At 38.6% G+C, this 12,808-nt stretch overlaps 1 pseudogene; it reads left to right on the forward strand.

The window, feature by feature from the left end:
* Nucleotides 1-418: 418 nt before the first annotated feature.
* LOC147427038 (uncharacterized) lies at nucleotides 419-2,096 on the forward strand (annotated as a pseudogene).
* Nucleotides 2,097-12,808: the final 10,712 nt, after the last annotated feature.

The raw sequence follows: 12,808 nt of genomic DNA on the forward strand, positions 1-12,808 counted from the left end.
TACTTGTTCCGTGCTTCTTTTGTTGGTCTATTTGTATAGACTTTGGGATAGTACTTGATGATGGAATCAGTCCCCATTGGCTTTTGCAGGTTAGTGTTGCTTGCGATTCACGGAAACAAAGATTAAGCGACTAATTTTTCATATTTATGCCTAGTGCCTAGAGTGCTCATTGAGTCAACATTGAGTGGCAACATCAACAGGTCCACATTTGTCAAAACTGATCGTGGGATGCAAGCAGTTTGAAAGCAAGTGACCACATTTGTCAAAAGTGATAGTGGGTTGCAAGCATGTGAAAGAAAATCACCATGCAAAAACCTTGAAATTGATCTTGGGCTGCAAGCATGGTAAAAAAAAAAACTAGGTCAAAAATCTTTTTATTGTCTTGTGGGGGACTAGTAACTACCATGAGTCAATTTCAATGTTGTTGTATCAAAAAGCGCTTCGTAGGCTTGCATGGAATCCTGCATGGGCTGGAAGTAATGGTGCTTTTGAATGGGTTGAGTTTGAGTTGGCAAGTGCTAGAATTTTTTTGTAAGTATTGTAAGTAGGTAAAAAATTCAAGAAGTGAGTTTGGAAAGAATGGATCCATCAATATACAACAGAGTGCATTAACAGAGCATGCAGGTACCAGATCTCATGAGGATGCACATTACATGTTTGGAAAAAACAAGGTGATTGTTGATGATGGGATCCAAAGGCATCAAGATGTTGCAATGGTAAGCATTAAAAGATTGTTTGCTGCAGCCTATCACGTTACATGTTTGGAAAAAACAAGGTGATTGTTGATGATGGGATCCAAAGGCATCAAGATGTTGCAATGGTAAGCATTAAAAGATTGTTTGCTGCAGCCTATCACGTTGCGAAAGAAGACTTGGATTTTAGTAAGTTCACATCTACTCTTGACTTATTAGAGTTTTGTGATTGTCCTGATTTGATGAGAGACCTTTATCAAAATGATAAAGCATGCATCTCTTTTGTGCGGTATATCAGTGAAGATTTGCTAAGAAAAATTTTGCAACGTGTTAAGGCTTCAAATTACTACATCATTATGCTTGATGAGTCAACTGATGTAAGTTTGGATCAGCATATGATTGTGTATGCATCTTTCATAGAGGATCAAACCCTGTTACAATTTTTCTAGGATTGTTAGAGATTGAGGAAGGTACTTCTCACCATTTACATGAACGTGCAAGTTTCTTTTTGTCGCAGATGCAATTAGATCGATCCAAAATGGTATGTATAGGCAGTGATGGTGCCTCAACCATGATTGGTCGGCATAATGGAGTGACAACTCGTTTTAAACGAGAGAATCCATTCATGACTTCCATTCATTGCATTTCATCGCGTTAGTCTGTCTTGTTGATGCTGTGAAAGCAAGCAAATATGTCCAATTCATTGATCAAGTTGTAAATGAAATTGCAGCGACTTTTAGTAAGAGTTCTACTAAAAGTGCTAAATTGGCAGCGTTAGAGTCAGAGTTTGGTTGCTCAGCCTTACAGATGAGTCGCATTCATAAGGTGCGATGGTTGAGCAGATCACTGTGTGTTCATAAAGTGTGCGAGTCACTTGAGCCATTGCTACTATTTATGAAAGAGAATAACTTATCTCTTTTTGAGAAGGTCAGCAACTTCCAATTTATGTATAGTTTTCACTTTATGGCTGACATATTGCAATGGCTGGCCACTTTGTCAAAGATCTTTCAGAGTGCATTTGTTGATATAACAGTCGTGGTTGGTCTTGTTGAAGCAGAAATGCGTATTATCACTGCACAATTTGTGGAAATGCCTATCGTCGATGTGAATGCTTGCATTCTTGACCGTTTAGAGTATCCCATAATTCCAGATTATAGACCATGCAATGGACAGCTTGCAGCATTACGTGCATCTATGCGAAATAACATGTATAGATCTGTGGAGATCAAAAGGGTCAAATCTGGTAAGGATATGGATAACGCAATAGCTTTTCAAAAGCAATTCTCTATGTATTTGATTCAAAATTTTCTTGAGCGATTTCCTGATATGGGTCTTTCGAAATGCTTTAAAGCTTTGTCACCATGTTGCTTTCCTTCGGGTATTGCGTACAAACACTTTGGGTAATAGCATAATGACGAGCCTTCTATTTATTTATGAAAAGTATGTACAAGTGAAGTAGAATGATGAGGTTCTAAATTAGGGTCTAATACCTGGATGACCAAAGGGAAAAAACCCTGTGGGAAAAACGTGCCTTTGGGAGACGCGCATTATTGGAGTACTTACCAGCATGAGAAATATTAATAAAGTACTCAAGGGATTATTTTCTGATAGATATGGAATTAAAATGGCAGCAAATATGAAAAGGTAGCATGATGGAACATTGGTTTGCCTGTTGTACTCCACTCAAGGTGCATAGGTGGAAGCAAAAAAGAGTGTCTAATGCATACGTCCAATGGTGGGACATCCTATTTATGCATACACAGAAATGCATGGAAAACAATATGCTATGCAAGAAATATTTTGAGGGGTGTTTTGGATGGTGTAGCTATAAAAGCATATGGCATGGATTTGCAAGCTGGCACTCCTTTAAGAATGGTTTTTGTTGACGCGGATATGTGCTCTCATGTTACTGTGCACTGTTCATGAGTGTAAGACTCTACAACATTCCACCAATTGTAAGTTAATAGACTTCGACTCTTATGCTCATCTCATCCAGCATGAGCAACATAACTTAGATATGCTCAACTCTTCCATGTTAAGCGTAAGCCTAATAACTACGACTCTTAGCACAGAGTTTAATATGACTTGAAGCTTTGGGTCTAATGCTTTGCTCATTTTATGGCTCAACGGCCCAACTTTGACTATGCCAAAGAGTGTTTTTTGCACCCTGGCAACTTGACTTTTAACACTCTTGTGCTTACTACAAACATTTCTGCAGGTAAAAGTAAGCTTAAATCCTCAAAAAGAGGATTAGTGAAGGACCAAGTTGGCATTGAAGGTTTCTTTTGCCATACCTGTTTTATCATCTTTGAATCTGTATTCTTGTTGGTTGGGTTGTCCTTCTTTGACTGTGAAGACTCCATTATCTCTTTGATTCTGCAATTGGGCCTGTTGATAGGAGTCTTTGATGTTGTTGTAGGCCTCTGTTCACTCTCGGCATTTGCCTTTTGAATAGGAGCATTGGAAGACTTACGAATCCAAATCTCTTGATCACCTTTGTAACTCCATTGTTGACTTTGTTGAGCTCTAGTTCTTGTTGAGCTCTTGAGATCTTCATGTAGGTCTAATGTAGTTGCAGTTGGCTTGTGGTTCACTGGTAGCCAAATCTTTGTAAAACCTGTGTGAGATCCATCTTTTTTCTTTATCCTCTTGAGAGTTGTGGTAGACTTCAACATCTTTTGATGTTGTTTTGTTGTATACCTGCTTCCTAGGTATCCTAGGATATTGTTGAGGTTGATACCTTGTGGGCCTTCTTTCTTGGGAGGGACTTGAAGCTACTTCATATGCCCTAACCTATGCTTTTGGTACCCATAACTTTATGTTACCTCCATAGTACTTTTGTTCTTTTAAGCTCCATTGTGATGCTATCCATCCCATGTGTTTGTCTTTCTCTGTTGATTTCCTGTCTTTAATCCAAACTGGATCATTGACTTTGACTAAAGTGCTCTGAACAAACACTTGCTTGACTTTCCTTTGCTTTCTTGAGTACTTTGGCTGATATATCTTTACTTTTCTAGGTGTCTCCTTAGAGTTTTGAGTTGGGTCAGCAATTGACTTGAAGTTTTGAAAGCCTGACTTACTTGAAGAAGCTGATCCATGAGGGTTCTTTGATGTAGAGGCATATGCTGTCACACCTTCTTTGCTAGTCGGTGGAAGTTACACTTTAGCTTTACCTTTGTCTTTGATTTGTTTGACTTTTGCAACTGTGAATCTAGCATTAACAGTACCTGTAAATGTTGTTGTCTACCTTTTAGAAAAGAGAGTATTAACATTGTATCTTCTTTGTAGGCCTTGTGTTGGTCTAACCATTGATGTCCAATGATGACATCTACAAGCATTTCCTTTGAAGGCTTCACCTGAAACTTTACCTGCTCTTCATGATCTTGGATGCTATGGATAGCAACCATTTCTTTTAGACTTGTAGACTTACCCATGATTTCTTTGTTACCTGGCTTGCCTTGAGTAATCTCTAGAATGCTCTGAATGTTGTCTGCAACCATATTGCACTTTGCTTCGTTATCTAGTAGAGCATTGCATGTGACACTTGTTCCATTTGTACTACTAAGAACTACAACTATTCTCGTTGGCTTTATTGAAGATCTTTGTACTAATTTTTCCATGGTCTCATCTTGATCTAATTGTGTCTCTATGGAGGGTAGCTTGAGACTCTGTTTTCCAATCTAACTTTCATCAACTGATTTAGCTGGCAATGTCTGCATCTTTGGACTTCCTATTGCTTCCTGGTTGTTTGCACTTTTAAACTTCTTTACTTCTTGTCTTGGTGTCATTCTCTGCTCAATAGCTTTTGTGGTTGCTCTTTGCTCCGTTTGATCTGCACATATTGCATGATTTGCTTCAAGCGCTTTTGAAGTCCTATTCGATGGAGATGAATCATCTTCAATAAGATATTCCCTTTGAATTGTGCTTGAGGACTTGGTGTTGTCCTCCACGGGTGACCAGTCTTGTTCTTCATTCTTGGTTGTCTCTGAAGACTGCATCTTTATTAAATTCTGTATCTCCGGGACCTTTCGGACCAATGGAATTCCGAATATGATGTTGTCTGGCATATCTTTTGCTGTGATCACATGGAATTGAGCTATGATGATCTGTGAACTTACTTCAATGGTGGTGGAGATGATTCCCCAGCATTCTGTTCGTTTGTTTCCTGATATGCTCACAAATTCAAGAGCATCGTTTGTTTCCTAATATGCTCACAAATTCAGGAGCATCTTCCAGTTGTGGTTGGCCACATCTTTTTCAAGTGCAAAAGGACATGAGGTTCTCATCTAGCTAAAAATCTAGCTTTACTTCTCTTGACAACTTTTCTTCGTTTTCACCAATAATGTTGCACTTGATCCTCTTAGGATTCGTGTCTGAATTGACTGCTTTTGCTGTGGTAGCGTCCTTTGGTTGAGATTTATCTTCAACTTCTTTGCTTTGACCACCTATTTCAATCGATGTTGACTCCATTGGCTGTGATACTATACATTTTTACAATTGTTGAGCATTGTCCACCTGCATCTGAGTAACCTTTGATCTTAATAGATCCATTGTACTTTTTGGTAGAATCTGTCTCTTTGGAGGAGATTTTGGTGGTGACCTTTGTGAAGATTTTTGGACTTTAGCTCCCATTGACTTTGACTTTTTTGTCACCTGTTCTGGCAGCTTGAGGCTTTGCATCATCTTCCAATAGTCTTTGACTTCAGTCGTACCATCCATAGGGGTTTTTACAAGATCATAATCTTGCTGGTATTTGTTACCATGTGCATCTTGATATGCATATGTGAGCTTGGTCACATGTAACTGTTTGAACACTATTGGATTTGCCGATTTTTGGCTTTGACTTGTGGAGATCAGCTGAAACTTTTGTCCCTGATGATCTTCATATAAGCATTTGTTTGTAGACTTTGATGGAATCTGGGTCAATTGAAAACTTCCAACAACCATATGATCTTTCAATGGTTTCTGCCTTGAAGGGGTCTGTTTGCTAGAGGCTCTAGGGCTTCTAACTGACATTGTGGTTCCTAGTACATGAGATGAGCTTGATGGATTTACAACTCCCCCCTTCCTAGGGTGATCACTATAGCCTGCTTCATCGTAAGACTTCAAAGTTGTTTGGTTTTGATTTAGTCTCACCTTTTGGGACTGTGAAGGTACACTTTGGGTAGCACTGTTGACATTTGGCATATGTAAACCTTCTGCATAGTTTCCTATGTATCTCCTTGAAACGTGACAAATTATTCCCCAAGTCAAGCTATAAATAGCATTATCTTTGCCTTGATATTGTCTATCCCATGGGTCTCCTATGACATGAGCTTCTGTGGTTTCATGACCCAAGATATTATAGATGCTAAACTCTCGTCTGTATCTACGATTGTTTTGGTCAAAGTATATGTTCGTTTGGTCACAACATCGAAGCTTGATTTTTGATGGAGGAGAGTTTGGCTCTGAACAGATTTTTGAGTTCACTTGGGTAATATCCTTTAGCTCTAGAGACGATGGGCTATAATAATTATTTCCTCTAAAATGAACCATCCTTTTTGATCTATCACTAGATGCACTTCTATGAGTTGGCATGTGGGCCGTTCAAACACAGGTTGATCTTTTTTGTACAGTTGCCCTTTTTGGTCTACATATTGTGCATATGAATTATGTGTACCATACAAAGCTAACATCATTTTGTTTGATGTGTCCCTTAGACTCGTGAATGATTGCACACTTGTGGCAGTGGATGCAAAATCATTTGCAAACCTAACAGTCTTCTCAACCTTTGGTGATATCTGGACATCTTGACCAATTAATGCACGAATTTGTTGTTCAAAGAACCAATTTTAGGCTTTTCATGTGCCTGTGCATCTTTGTGTTGATTTTGAATTTGCATTGCTTTTATTGGTGCTTCTAATGGTAATGCAGAATCATCCAATTGCATTGAAAGTGATGAGTTAAATGCACTTACATCGAGATTCACATTTTTATTTTCTCTGTACCTTGCTTGGCAGTTGATATGTCCTTGTTGTCTGGATTTCTTGGACAATCTTCAGCAAAATGTCCACCTTTTCGTTCACAATCTCAGCAATATGCCATGACTGGTGGTATTTCATTTGGTTCTGTCATTTCAAGCTCTTGAAGTGGAGCTCCTATTTTTGTGCTTACCAAGTTGTCGGCCTCTTCTTTCAAAACACTGAGCATCAAGCTGTAGATTGCTCCATCTTGACCTTTTACCGTCTCTGGCTTGGTTCTCCAATTAGATTGGCTTTTATTGGTTGATCTATTGGATCTTGCATGCTGGCTCTCGATTATAGATCTGACCACTATAATCCATGTACAATGACCCTGACTGCATATGCACCAAATGTATGTGTTGTTGGCTTGTGCAGATTTCAGGATAACCACTTGGGTCACTTTTTTGCTCGACGTTGCACTGCTTGGAGTTGGTCGGTTTCAATTGTTCTTCTACTGATTTGGTTCACTTTGTGCGCTGTGCTTGGTTTGCAGCTCTTCTGGCTTTTTTTTCGCGGTTTGTCATTTTCCCGGCTACGCTCTCGATTTTTGCTCGCTTTTGCTCGGTGTAATTTCTCGACAGTGTGTTTTTTTCGACGTTGTCTTTTGCTTTTTGACCTTGTTTCGACTTTTTCTGGCACTTTCTGCGGCTTTCGTTTTATTTTTCTTATTTTTTAAATAAAATTTTGAATTTTCTTTTTTTTTGGAAATTTTCACATTTTTTATAATTTTTTTCGGAAGGTTTTGATTTTTAATGAAGTTTTAGTGATTTTTTTTTACTTTTTTGGAATTTTTTGAAGGTTTTTATGAATTTTTTGAATTGTTGGACTTTTTCCAATCAATTTTGGCTTTTTAATACTTTTTTGTGACGTTTTATATGTTTTTTATAGATTATTTTTTTGGATTTATCTATGTTATTTTTGAATTCTTTATGAGGTTTTTATTCTTTTGTGAAATTTTTATGAATTTTTTTAAAAAAAATTGTGAATTTCTTATGAGTTTTTTCTTTAAAAATTATGAGTTTTTTTATTATTTTTATTATTTTATATTGTTTTTGTTTTTTTATTTTTATTTTTATTTTCTAAACCTTTTTTATAAAAGAAATTAGTTTTTATTGGAATTTTGAAATTTTAATTGTTTTTATTCTTTTTTGTGGTTTTGTGATTTTATTATTATTATTATTATTATTTTGAAATTAAATCAAATAATGCAAACCAAATAAATACAATACCTGCTTATTGCCTATGGGGCGGGCGTTGACCTGCTGACGTGCCACTGCACCCGGGCTTGGCAACGACGCGTAGCGCGTAGCGCGAATGAAGGCGCGCGCGTGGACTGCAATGGATGCGAGAGAGAGAGAGAGAGAGAGAGAGAGAGAGAGAGAGAGAGAGAGAGAGAGAGAGAGAGAGAGAGAGAGAGAGAGAGAGAGAGAGAGAGAGAGAGAGAGAGAGAGAGAGAGAATGAGTGTGGGCGTGCAGTGCCAGCAGGGCACAGGTGACAGAGAACGTGTGTGTGTGAGTGCGTACTGCGCGTAGTGACTCGGTTGACGTGCCAGCTTGTGACGGGGCAAGAGCCGTAGGACAGGGACAAGAGGGGCGTGCACGTTCATGAGAGAGAAGGAGAAAACGTCAAGAGGGGGTTCAGGGATGGGGGTGTCTGTGGAAAATGACAAAAGGGCGAGATAAAGAGGGCTCGCATGCGTGGGCAGTGGCTCGACAGAGAGAGAGAGAGAGAGAGAGAGAGAGAGAGAGAGTAGAGGGAGAGAGTGCGTTAGTGAGAGAGTGAGGGGGTTGTTAATAATTGCGATGGGACTTGGGAGGGGGAGGAGAGAGAGTGAAAGTTAGAGAGAGAGAGTTGGAGTGGGTTTTGGGGTGGATTCCCCCGGGGAGAGAAGAAGAAGAAGAGAATTTTAATGTCAAAGGAAATTATCCCAGCAGATCGTAAAGATCTATCCGCCGCGAAATTTTATGCGCCGTAACGCACGGATCTCGCAACTCGAACATGTTGTTTTATTTTAATTTTTTAAAATTTCTAAATGTCCAGAAATGCCAAAAATAGGCCGATAATTAGCCAAAAACGCAAAAATTCACCCGAAAATTCCAAAAAATTCCCGGAAAATTCTAGAAACCTTAGGAAATCATCATCGTTCACAACCGAACATTACACGCAAAAGCACACCAAAAATAGTAGTTTTTATCGAAAATGCAATTTACGACCCAATCGTCAACCCGGGTCCTGAAAATAGCAAAACGCTCAAAACTCGACCTCGGAGGGCATAAATGCAAACCAAAGGATGCCATAAATGCGCACACACAAAATAGCTCGTAAAGATCGCAAAATATCAAATTTTTATGGAATTAATAAAAAATTAATACCAAAAATTTATCGAAAAATACCCAAAAAATTTCAAAAACTTCTCCACACATAGGAGAATAATGCAGCCAAATAAAATCACAAAAATCACATAAATTCAATTTCCAAACAATTTTATCAATAAAATCAAGACTAGTCAATTAAACCTGCAAAATTAGCGACAAAATTAGGTCATAATTTGACGCAATTGGAGTGTGTAAATCCCTGTTTTGAGCACAAAAAGAAATTAACCATTACACACATCAAATATGCAATAAAAAATGAATCAATCATGCACATTAAACACTTTTTAGGCACACACGTTAATAAAATTGGCAGTTTTTACCAATCTTTAGGTGCACACACAAAAGGGTTAAACTTGTCAAAATTGCAATGTGACTTCGCAAATCATTGTGAATTCGCAAATCATTAGTTGTGCATGACCACAACACAAATCAATCATCACAATTGAAAAATCATTAAGCATACATTGATTTTTAGGTGCACAAACATGGGCAAAATAGTGCACAAACACCTAAAATTAGGCATACACACACTCAATTAGAATGCACACACACTTGATTTTAGTTCACACACACTTGCAATTGACCATCCATTAACTCAATTAGACACCCAATTAGCAATATACAATCACCAATCAACAATTGAACTTATCAAATTCATACGCCACCAAATCTTAAAAATTTCGGCATTACGACGGCATGAAAATGAACAATCGAAATATTTCAATCCAACATAGCATCAACATTGATTGCATCAACATAGAATCAACATTACATTGCATCATGGTGGGATCTCTACACAATTCTACACATCCTTAGATTCTAGGGAGGTTGAGAATACCACCTTGATTACCTTTCCATTGAGGATCAATTGCATGGTTGAATGCTCCAATCCTTTATATCAAATTAGTGAGTTAGCAAAAATTAGTGAAATTAGCAAGGGGTTAGTGTGAAATTGAGTGTGTAAACACACAATTGGCAAGATACGGTGACACATTAGGGAATTATGAACACATTGCTTCATGCACATACATCCAAAATCCACAAAAACATAAACACACAAGTGAAATTAGTGAGGAAACACATTCGATTATGCCACAATTACACTAGCGTAGGCCATCGTTCCCGGCAATGGCGCCAAATGTTGGGGGTCCCATTGTTGTAAAGCTCCAATGACCAAAAAAATTATCAATCTGGAGGGATGATCTACCCGGCTAGGGCATGGAAACACTCACACGATTAGTGAGCTAATCATGGCAACACAAATGGTTAACTCTATGAGGTGAGCTTCTCGGCCTATGAAGGAGCTAAGCCACAATGAAGGGCAATCTCCACATCCACTTCTCTTCACCTCTAATCAACCCAATCATACACTCTAACAATTGCAAGATGCACACAACACTAATCCTATCATGCAACATACTAATCGCAAGCACACACACATAGATCTATCGAGCACCACACTCCAATCAAACCTACATGCACACACAAGCAAAAGAGGGCAATCACACAAGATTAGAGAGGGACTAACCACTAATTAGTTACCATCTAGTTAATATAAGCATCATAAGAAGCATAAGAGAGGCATAGTGAAAGAGAATGAAGCATTGATTATTGTTAACCAAGTCACATGAGCAAGGAGAAGCTCAAGGACTCCATAGCCACACACCTCAAGAGCTCTCACCAAAGAGCGATCTCAACAAATGAGCTTGAGAACCCTAATTCTTTTACACATTGCCTTATATACCTAGGGTAAAAATATGCAATGTCCGAGCACCCAAGGCCTTTAGGGCTCCACCACTTACTGAATCTGCTACCTAGGGACACTAACTGACATGTTCTTTACAACTTGGAACTCCCATTGAGCCCGTAACACATTAAAATATTACAATGGCTTGAAATAAATCGAGAATTTACAATACGTGACCATTTTGGAAAAATGTGGAAAATGTCTAACTCCAATTTTCAGTGCTTCTTTGTATTCATCCTGGATGTGCGTCCGTATGTCTTCGGTCTTTAGCAGCTTCTGTTAACTGACGTTGACTCAGTTAACAAGAAGTTCATATATGCAAGGGATAGGGTACTTCTTCTTTACGGATACCTGATTACGGCCTAGGTAATCTATGCATAGGCATAAGAATAGATCCTTCTTTTTCTAAAACAAAACAGGTGCTCCCCACAGAGAAATACTTGGTCGGATGAACCCCTTCTCAATTAGTTGTCGAAGATGTTCTTTGAGTTCTATCGCTTTTGGTAGAGGCATCTTGTAAGGTCTTTTAAAAATAGGTTCACTACCTGGATCCTAAAGGATAAACTACCCTCTGCACAATGGATGTGAGCTTGATTTTTTTTAGCCAATCCATTCCCAAGATACCATCATAGATTCCTACAGGTAGGGTGTGAAAGTAGGATGAGGTGGGGAAACTCCTCCTAGTTCAAATTCTACTTTCCCAGTTGAATTTATTTTTAGGTTTGCAGTAGTTTGAATGATCACATATTGCTATCACGCTCCAGGATTGCCAATTACAGTAAACATGGTTGCTCTTTCATATTCCTTGTTCATCAGGGTAGGCTCTCCTACTATTACATATGCTTGGGCTCCTCTTCCTCTTCCCCTGCCATGTCCTCCATTTCTTCCTCCTCTTTTTAAGTTACCCTGGTTGACTTGAGGTTGGCGATTAGGCCTAGTTGTAGCTCTAGGGTCTAACTCTTGGGGACAATTACCCTTATAGTGTCCCATATGACCCTACTCGTAGCTCTAGGGTCTAACTCTTGGGGACAGTTACGCTTATAGTGTCCCATCTGACCGCATCCATAACATCTTAAATTAGGGAAGGTTTGGTTCAGGGTCGTTGTAACAGTTATTGTACGCCGTTGACTTCCTTGGTTAAAATTTTCTCTAGCTCTTGCTCTATAGTTGTTATAATTATTATAGTTTTTGGTGGGGTTGGTTCCTTCAACTGCAAGAGGTATGGCCCTAAGAAGGGCATCCTGAATTGATATAGGTCTCATGGCTTCGAGACATGTAGTTAGAGTTTTGTTGAGACCTTGATAGAATCAGGCAATTTGTTGCTCCATGGTCATCTGAGGAGCATAATGTCGTAAAGACACAAACTTGGTATAGTACCCCTCTAGTGAAAGACCTAACTGGTGTAGACCAAAGAATTGATTCATCTTAATGGATTGGTGAGCAGGAGGGAGATAGCGCTCTATGATGGCCTGGTTCATCTTCTCCAAAGTTGGGTTACTAGTGGGATTATCTCTGCAGTGTTTTCCACCATAGCTTGGCATCTCCGTTGAGGCGGAACATACCCAACATTGTTTGGTTTTCCTCAGCAGTTCTTGTGGCTATGAAATAATTATCTATAGCCTCTAACCATACTTCTGCATCCGCTCTAGATTGGGTCCTTCTTTCTTTAAGATAAGATAGGGAGTTGGACTTGCTTTAATAGTAATTTCTTTTCTTGTGTAATAGTGCAGAGGCTATTTACGCGTGGGTTACCCTGGGATTAATTTATGCAGTTTAGTGCTATTTGAAAATTTCTCTACTTTATTTCTATTTCAAAACATTTAGCACTTCATTAACATTGCGATGATCAAATAGTAAATCCACTAGTCTTTATTCAAATAAACATGACATACAGTATTCCAGGAAAACCCATGGTATATACAATGAATGATACAAGAAAACTAATATGTACAAAAATATCAATACTCCTATATAGAAAGTCTATGCACCAT

The sequence above is a fragment of the Adiantum capillus-veneris genome, chromosome 24 (assembly GCF_014529385.1).
Source record: "Adiantum capillus-veneris isolate H3 chromosome 24, ASM1452938v2, whole genome shotgun sequence".
NCBI lineage: Eukaryota > Viridiplantae > Streptophyta > Polypodiopsida > Polypodiales > Pteridaceae > Adiantum > Adiantum capillus-veneris.